The sequence below is a fragment of the Mus musculus genome, chromosome 12 (assembly GCF_000001635.26).
Source record: "Mus musculus strain C57BL/6J chromosome 12, GRCm38.p6 C57BL/6J".
NCBI lineage: Eukaryota > Metazoa > Chordata > Mammalia > Rodentia > Muridae > Mus > Mus musculus.
In genome coordinates, this window is record NC_000078.6 from 70,927,049 (window position 1) to 70,937,334 (window position 10,286).

Here is a 10,286-nt window from a genome sequence, read left to right on the forward strand (position 1 = left end):
TAAACAGAGAAATGCTGGAGTTAAACAACATCATCAATCAAATGGACCTAGCAGATATCTACAGAACATTTCACTCAAACACAAAAGAATATACCTTCTTCTCAGTACCTCATGGAACTTTGTCCAAAGCTGACAATATACTTGAAAAGAAAATTGAAGTAATACCCTGTATTCTAACTAACTATCATGGATTAAAGTTGGATATTAAAAAAAAAAAAAGGTTGATGGTGACCCATGCCTTTAATCCCAGCACTTGGGAGGCAGAGGCAGGTGGATTTCTGAGTTTGAGGCCAGCCTGGTCTACAAAGTGAGTTCCAGGACAGCCAGGGCTACACAAAGAAACCCTGTGTCGAAAAACCAAAACAACAACAGCAGAAACAACAAAATGCTTACAAAGGCATGAAGATTGAATAACTCACTACTGAATGAAAACTGGATCATCAGAAATCAGGAAGGAAATAATTAAAACATTATTTAATTATTGGAACAAAAAGGAAAATACAACATACACAAACCTACAGGACACAATGAAGGCAGCTCTAAGAGGCGAGTTCATAGCACTGACTGACTACATTTTAAAAAACACAAAACTTGGAAGATTGTATTAGCAAGTTAACAGGTGTGATGGTTTGTATATTCTTAGGCCAGGGAGTGGCACCATTTGGAGGTATGGTCTTGTTGGAATAGGTGTGACCTGGTTGGAATAGGTGTGTCACTGTGGGTGTGGGCATAAGATCCTCACCCTAGTTGCCTGGAAGTTAGTCTTCCACTAGCAGCCTTTGGATGAAGACGTAGAACTCTCAGCTCCTCCTGTGCCATGCCTGCCTAGATTCTGCTGTGCTCCCTCTTTGATGATAATGGATTGACTGAACCTGTAAGCCAGCCTCAATTAAATGTTGTTTTTTATAAGACTTGCCTTTGTCATGATGTCTGTTCACAGCAGTGAAACCGTAACTAAGACAAGAGGAAACCTGAAAGCTCTAGAATAAATAATAATAATAATAAAACCCTCAAAGGGAGTAGACAATAAGAAATCATCAAACTCAGGGCTGAGACCAACAAAATAGAAACAAGGAAAGTAAAATACTACACAGAATCAGTGAAACAAAGAGTTGGTCTTTGAGAAAAATCAGTAAGATTAATAAGCCTCTAATCAAATTAACTGAAAGACAGATCCAAATTAATAAAACTAAAGATGGAAATCTCAATAGACGTTGAGGAAATCCAGGGAATCTTAAGGACATACTTGAAAAGCATGGACTCTGCCAAGCCTGGTGGTGCATGCCTTTAATCCCAGCACTTGAGAGGCAGATGCAAGCAGATCTCTGTGAGTTCGAGGCCAGCCTGGTCCACATAGTGAGTTATAGCCACTACAGGACTATAGAGGGAGATTCTATCTAAAAAAAAAAAAAAAGGTCTGTAAAACATTTTTTAAATGGATAAATTTCTTGATAAGTTAAATCAAGATCAGAAAAGCAATTTAAATAGGCCCATATCCTAAATAGGCCCATATTTAAATATAAGTAGTAATTAAGTCTCCTAACCAAGCAAATCCCAGGGCCAGATGGATTCAGCACAGAAGTCTCCCCGCCTTTCAAAGAACTGACACCAGAACGCCTCAAATTGTTCTGCAAAATAGAAACTGATTGAACATTGCCTTTTTAGGAGATTACAATTACCCTGATAACTAAACCAAACAAAAATTACAAGAAAGAAAATGACAGACCAATTTCTCTTGTAAACATAGGTATAAAAATTCTCAATTTTAACTTAAAAACTAAATCCAAGAATATATCAAAACATCCACCATGATCAAGCAGGTTTTATCCCAGAGATACGGGGTGGTACAACATCTATAAATAGATAAACATAATCTACCATATAAATAGGCTGAAAGACAAAAACTATATGATCACTTAATTAAATGCAGAAAAGGCCTTTGACAAAAAGCCCTCTGTTATAAACAGTCTTGGAGATACGAGGAGCATAGCTCAACATAATAAAAGCAATATACACCAAGCCCATCTAACATAAAACTCAAAGCCCTTTCACTAAAATCAGGAATAAGACAAGGATGTTCACTCTTTCCAAACCTATTCAATATAGTACTTGAAGTCTTCTCTTTTTGGGGGGGGGGAAGGGGGGTTGAGACAGGATTTCTTTGTGTAGCCCTGGCTGTCCTGGAACTCACTCTGTAGACCAGGTTGGCCTCGAACTCAGAAATCCGCCTGCCTCTGCCTCCCAAGTACTAGGATTAAAGGCGTGCACCACCACCGCCCAGCAGTACTTGAAATCTTAAGTAAGACAATTAAGGAAGATCGAGTAGATACAAATAGGGGGAAAAGGGCTGGAGAGATGGCTCATTGGCTGATCTCCCAGAGGTCCTGAGCTCAATTCCCAGAAACTACACGATTGTTTATGACCATCTAAAACGGGATCTGATGCCATCTTCTGGTATGTAGGTGTACATGCAGACAGAACACTCAATAATAATAATAATAAACAAATATGAAGAAAGTGTCTTTATTTGCAGATGATATGATTTTATACATAAAAGATCCTAAAAAACTCCACCAGGAAATTTCTACAACCAATAAACTCTTTCAGTAAAGTACCAGATAAAAAATTAACACACAAAATCAATAGCTTTCCTATTTATAAGAGACAGACTAAAAATGACTATCCCACCAAAAGCAATCTTCAGATTCAAGGCAATGCCCATCAAAATTCCAATACAGTTCTTCACAGAAATTAAAAGAAAGATGAAGTGGAAACTTGTAGTTTCTTTGAAAAGTTATATCAAAATGATGTTTTGCTGGGGCATACAGGCGAAAGGATGTTTTGCTAAAGCAAACACATGAAGGCTGTTTTGAGGACGCAGACACAGGTGAAAGGATGTTTTGATACAGCAGACACGTGAAAGGAGGCTTGATGAAAGAGTACAAATATGACCTCACAGACACTGAGGGATGGGCACTGAGCTTTGGTTTGGTTTGCTCCACCATGCTATTCTTTGCTAAAGACAGACATGTATTGGTTTGCTTTACATAGTGTCGTTGAGCTCAACTTGTAGCAATACTGCCATTGAGAGAAGAAATTCACCCAAGAAGTGCTGTAAGGTTTCAGCAGCAGCTTGCTGCTTCTGCAGCCTCGTCTCGGGCTGGTTGGCTAGTCTGGCTGAAAGAACTGGACTGTAGCTGCCAGTTTGTGCCTGGTGTCTGCCTACCTAGAGAATTCATCTGCAGCTGCTGAATCGTATTTGGTGTACAGGACGGAACTGCTGCCAAAGAAGATCAAGCTTGCCCCCAAAGAACTATTGCTGAACAGGTCCACTTCTCCCAAATCCTAATACCATTTCTCTTCCATTACCTCTGCTGGGTGGTGGGCTAGGAGAGAGGTTGAAGCCTTATTAAAAGTAGGTTGTGGGCTGGTGAGATGGCTCAGTGGGTAAGAGCACCCGACTGCTCTTCCGAAGGTCCGGAGTTCAAATCCCAGCAACCACATGGTGGCTCACAACCATCCGTAACAAAATCTGACTCCCTCTTCTGGAGTGTCTGAAGACAGCGACAGTGTACTTATATATAATAAATAAATAAAATCTTTTAAAAAAAAGTAGGTTGCAAAAAAATGTACGCCTATAGGAAAAATTTCAGCTTTGTACAGACACACATGATAGCTAAAACAATTCTGAACAACAACAATAATAATAATGATAATGATAATACTTCTGGAGATATTACCATCCAGGTTTCAAGTTGTACTACAGAGCTATAGTAATGAAAATAGCTTTGCACTGCCATAAAACAGACTTATATTGATCAATAGAACTAAATAAAAAATCCAGACACACTTGTGGATGTCGGAGGCATGGAGGTTTTTGTGCTCACAGATAAGCACTAGAGATACCTGAAATGTTAAACACACATGGTTGTTTCTTCAAAGGAAGGGATGCGTAACCTGTTATCTGCCCACAAGGCTGGGAGCAGACATGGTTAACAGTCTGGTGATCTTTGCACTATCTGTGTGGCCAAGACCACACAGAGCCTCCCCAGACCCTTATTGTGAACTTATTTTTTCTCTGTCAACCTATAGAACCCATCTTTCTAGAAGGTGTCACATCTATAGAACCTAACTTTATAAAAGGTGTCACACATACTTTATAATGAGTTTTGATGTAATCATATCCAACCTTTATTCAGCTTACGTTGTGCTTCATTGTGCATGTGGGATTGAATTTATTATCACCAGTAAAGTTTTCACCAGATTGTGCTGTGCTTAAATATGCTTAAAATACATACTCAGGGTCAGACTCCTGAAATTTGAATCAGCACTGACAACTTCATCATGATGAACAGAGCTACCTTCTTGCCTCATGTGGATTATTACTTTGCTAGCTGCAGAGACCCTCGTATATAGACACCTGATTTTTAACAAAGAGGCCCAAAACACACTGGAAAAAAGTATCTTCGACAAATGATGCTAGTTAAATTGGATGGTTGGATGTAGAAGAATACAAATGGATCCATTTTTATCATCCTATGCAAAACTCAATCCAGATGGTTCAAAGACCTCAACCTAAGCAAGTGTCTTAGTCAGGGTTTCTATTGCTGTGATGAAACACCATGATCATAAAAAGTTGAGGGCTGGAGAGATGGCTCAGCGGTTAAGGGTTCTTAAGACTGTTCTTCCAGAGGTCCTGAGTTCAATTCGCAGCAACCACATGGTGGCTCACAGCCATCTGTAATGGGATCTGATGCTCTCTTCTGGTGTCTCTGAAGATAGTGAGAGTGTATTCACATACTTAAAAAATAAACAAATAAATCTTTAAAAAAAAAGAAAGAAAGAAAGAAAGAAAGAGAAAGAAAGAAAGAAGAAAAAAAAGAAAGTTGAAGAGGAAAGAGTTTATTTGGATTATACTTCCAGATTAAAATCCATCGTTGGAGGAAGTTAGGACAGGAACTCAAGCAGGGCTGGAACCTGGAGGCAGGAGCTGATGCAGAGACCACGGATGGGTACTACTTACTGGCTTGTCTCCATGGCTCATTCAGTCTGCTTTCTTATAGAACTCAGATCCACCAGCCCAAGGATGAAATTACACATAATGGGTCAGACCCTATCTCATCAATAACTAGTTAAGAAAATGCCTTACAGTGGGATCTTATAGAGGCATTTTCAAAATTGAAGTTTCCCCCCTTTCAGATGACTCTAGCTTGTGTCAAGTTGACATAAGATTAGCCTGAATATCCTGAATCTGATAGAAGAAAAAGCAGGACAACAGTCTAGAACTCATTGGGACAGACAAAGACTTTCTGAACAGGCACTGAGAACAATAACTGGTAAGTGGGACTTAATGAAACTGGCTGGAAAGCTGTGTGACAAAGGACACTGTCAATTCAGACTAAATAGCAGGCTACAGAAGAGCAAAAGAAATTTACCAATCACACATCTGCTAGAGAGTTAACATCTAAAATATATAAAGAACTAATGAAAACTGGACATTAAGGAAACAACCCAATTTAAAAATAGGCTACAGAACTAAACAGAGTTGCCAAAAGGTGAAACAGAAATGGCTGAGAAACACTTAAATGTGTAACATCCTTACTCATCAGGAGAATGCAAATCAAAACTGCTTTGAGATTTCATTTTACAGCAGTCAAAATAGCCAAGATCAACATAACAACTGACAGTTCATTGCTGGCAAGGATGTAGGACGTGAGGATGCACTGATGGTAGGAGTGCAAAGAGGTTGGTTTGGGGTTAGGGTTGTATTGGAGTTGGGGGTGAGGTTCAGGTTATGGTTTGATATGGCGTTGGATTTAGGGTTGTGGTTGGTGTTGGGCCCAGGGTTAGGTTCTGGGATGGTGTCAAGGTTTGGTTGTGTTTGGGTCAGTGCTGGAGCTGGAACTGGGTTTGGGGATAGGGTTGGGGTTATATTTGGGATCTAGTTTGGGAAAAAGTTAATGTCTGACTTAGTTAGGGTTTTACTGCTGTGAACAGATACCATGACCAAGGCAACTCTTATAAGGACAACATTTAATTGGGGCTGGCTTACAGGTTCATGGGTTCAGTCCATTATCAAGGCAGGAGCATAGCAGCATCCAGGCAGTTAAGGTGCAAGAGGAGTTTTTTTTTTTTTTTTTTTTTAAAGATTTATTTATTTATTATATGTAAGTACACTGTAGCTGTCTTCAGACACTCCAGAAGAGGGCGTCAGATCTTGTTACAGATGGTTGTGAGCCACCATGTGGTTGCTGGGATTTGAACTCCGGACCTTCGGAAGAGCAGTCGGGTGCTCTTACCCACTGAGCCATCTCACCAGCCCAGCAAGAGGAGTTTGAGAGTTCTATATCTTCATATGAAGGCTGCTAGCAGAATCCTGATTTCCAGGCAGCTAGGATAAGGGTCTTAAAGCCCACACCCACAGTGACACACCTACTCCAACAAGGCCACACCTACTCCAACAGGGCCACACCTTCTAAGAGTGCCACTCCCTGGGCCAAGCATATACAAACCATCACAATGTCTTAGGGTTTCTATTTCTGTGAAGAGACACTATGACCACAACAATCCTTAAAAAGGAAAACATTTAATTTGGCCTGGCTTACTGTTCAGAGGTTTAGTCCATTATCATCATAGCCTGAAGCATGGTGGTGTACAGGCAGACATGGTGCTAGAGAAGGAGCTGAGAGTTGTACATCTAGATCCTCAGGCAGCAGAGAGTGATATTGGGCCTGGCTTGAGCATTTGAAACCTAAAAACCCAACCCCAGTGACATACTTCCTCCAACAAGCCACACCTATTCCAACAAGGACACACCTCCCTCAAGTCTATGGAAACCACTTTCATTCAAACCACCATAGGATTGAGGTGGTGGGTAGGGGTAGGATTGTGTTTATGATTGTGGTTGGGTTACAATTGCATTCGGGGTTGGGTTCAGTGTTGGGGTCAGGATCCAATTGGATGTAGGGTTGGCATGAAGTTGGGTTTGAGGTAGAGTTGGGGTTGACATTTAGGCTGCAGTTGGTTTGTTTAGGGTTGGGGTTCCATTTTTGGTTAAGTGTGAGCTTGGTGTTAAAGTTGTGGTTTGGTTTAAGGTTAGTGGTAGGGATGTTGGGGTTATTGGTGAGTTGGGGTTGATTTGGTTTTATGGCTAGGGTTGGACTTGCATTTGAGGTTGGGGTTAGAGTCCAGGGCTTGGGGCAGGATTGACATAGGCATTGGAGTTACTGATAGTGTTGAGTTCTGGATTGGGGTTGAGGTTGGAGTTAGGGTTGTTCATGGGATTGGTGTTAGGTTTTGGTGTTACATTTGGGTTGTGGTTGAAGTTGGGATTGGTGTTGGATTTGGATTTGGGGTTTGGTTGTAACTGGGTTTAGTGTTGGAGTTAACATAGGGGTTGTGGTTTAGGGTTTGGTTGGGTTGGGTTGGATTTAGCTATTGATATAAGATGCAATTTTTCAAGTTGAGGAGTTAGGATAGATGAAAGACTCTATTTCAAAGAGTAACAGTACCCAGTCTTGAAATTGGCCTCCACAACATGATCTTCCTTTCCACAGCCTGACTGAACTACAGTCAAGTTCTGTCCCCTCCCAATACTGACCTAGTAGGTCTATGTGTTTCCTATTTGCTGTGTCTCCCTCCCCATTGGCACCTCCAAGGGCAAGAATTTGTGATTTTTTTTTTTTGACTGATTCCAAGCCCCTGGCATGGCGTAGGACACTCATTGAACCTGCTTCACTTCCTGTGGGGTACATCTGGTAGGTCTGCTAGCACTGAGGGTGTTTGTTTCTGAAGGTTTTTTATGGCAGAAAAGGCTTTTATGGTGTATTCACAGAGCAAGTTTGCACATTTCTCTAAAATTCTTCCTTTCTCTTTCACGGGTATTTGCTTATGTCTTTATGTAATTATTTACATCTTGGATATATGGGGCATTGAACCAAGAGGCTTATGCATTCCAGGCAAGTGCTTTAACCCTGAGTTCTATTTAGACCCTCTTCTCCCCACTTCTTAAAGATTTATTTATAGGGTGGAAAGGTACATCTGCACCGTGTGTGTGTGTGTGTGTGTGTGTGTGTGTGTGTGTCACAGGACAATGTGCAGGAGTTGGTGCTCTTTCTATGTGTATTCTGGGATAGAATTCACATTTCCAGGCTTAGCAGTAAGAGCATTTCTTTACCCAGTGAGGCATCTCACTCACTGGCTTCCAAAACCTTTTTAATTTGTATTTTGAGTTGGTGTCAAGGAAAGGCTGGAGGAGACATAACGGAATGGAGTCATGTGGATAGGAAGGTGATCTCATGCAACATTTATCAACTCATTGCTTGCCAGGATTCATTTGATTGACCTGGATGGTTGAGCAGTGTCCCCTTACTCCCTTACCACTCCCATGAGTGCCCCTTAGTTAAAACAAGCAAACACCTTCCCCTAGAGGGGAGGAATGATACTCAGTCAACCTTGCATCAGTAGCTATACTCCCAGTTAGAAGAACCTCTGAACAAGATCTCCAGGAAAATACATGAGCCTGGACAGTGGTGTCCACCTTTAATCCTAGCACTCAGGAGGCAGAGAGGCAGGCAGATCTCTCTAGGTTTGACGCCAACCTGGTGTACAGGGAGTTCCTGAACAGCCAGGGCTATGTAGAGACCCTGTCTCAATCTCCACCCCCAAAGGAAATGACCCAGACCCAAGAGAGCTGAGCATGGTGGCTCATTCCTTTAATCCCATCACTCAGGGCTCCAAGGCAGAAGGTATACCTCAAGTTTGAAGCCAGCCTGAGCTATAGAGTGAATTCCAGGCCAGCTCTGGGCTATAGAGATCTTACCTCTAAAAACAAATGGCAAAGCAATAAATAAATAAATAAATAGCCCAGGTAAAAACTTTAATGGTAGCTACAGATCCATGATTCTATGACTTTTAAAGTTAGATTCTCTTAAGGATATGGTTTATAAATAAATTTGAAGATGATTGGTCTTAAAATTAATTGAAAATGAACTTGCTTATTTCTCTTCTCTGAAGAAATTCCTTTGTAATGAGATTATTAGGTGATTTCATGAGCAGTATTTCATAGGTTTGCAGTGAGAAAGGGACTGAGAAGATGAAGATCAAAGGTCACACAGGTTAAGCATGTTTCAGGCTTGAACATAGTTTATTGGCTGTTTTAATGTTCTTGTTTGAACAGTTTCTATTATCTTCAGTTTTCAAATTAAAATGCAAATACATTGTTCACCTCTTTTCGTTTCCATCCTCGCTCTAACCCTTCCTGTGCCACACCTTTGCTCTCTCAAATCGATGGTCTCTGTTTCTTTAATCTCATTACACACACACACACACACACACACACACACACACACACCAGCTTGTGTGTGTCTGTTTATGAATATCATGGTTGGGTAAGACTGGTTTCCCTTCTTTGAAAGCTTGTATGGAGCCTTCTGGTACCATGAAAGCTAGTTCTCAGGGAGGAGGCTTTCTGGTTAGAACCTCTGGGTCCTCTGTCTAAAGTGCATGGTGTCTTAGCAACAACGACTTATCCTCAACCTCTGCAATGCAACTAAGAGCAACAGCAAAGCTTGTTTGGGGAGTTTCTTGGACATCTCTGACAAACTGCTCAAACAGCATCTCCTTGCCCAGTGCTGGGATTTTTGTTAGATGACTGTGAGAAAATGTCTCTTTTGCAGACTGTCTGGACAGTTTTTTCAGTTGGGTCAACATTCTTTGCTTCCAGCCAGCAAGAGAAATAAATCAGGGTTTTTTTTGTTTGTTTGTTTTTTTAATGTACTCTTAAATCTTTCTTTTTAAAAAATACTCCACAAGAGGTTCCATTCAAACATCTGAGATTATTAAGGAATATATTTGTTTTGTGTTCATTCTTTTTTTCTTTCTGCTAAAATAACCACGATATTCTCCTTATTAAATTTTTATTTATTTGTTCTCGATTTCATGTATATGCTTTGATCATATCTTTGCATCTTGCCACCATGACACCTGGTTTCTCCTCTTCTAGAAATCCAATCAATCTCCCCAGCAACAGGCAAGAACTGCTGTCTTAGTAACTATTCTATTTCTGGGAAGAGACAACATGACTAAGACAACTCTTATAAAAGGAATCGTCAATCGGGGACCTGCTTACAGTTTTAGTTAATGATGGGGGGGTGGGGTGGCGGGCAGGCATGGCAATGAAGCAGTAGCTGAGAGCTTTACATCTTAATTGCCAGGCAACAAGGGTCCGGGGTGGGGGTTGGGGGCAGAGGAGGCAGGGAGGAGAGAGCTGCGCCTAGTGTGGGCTT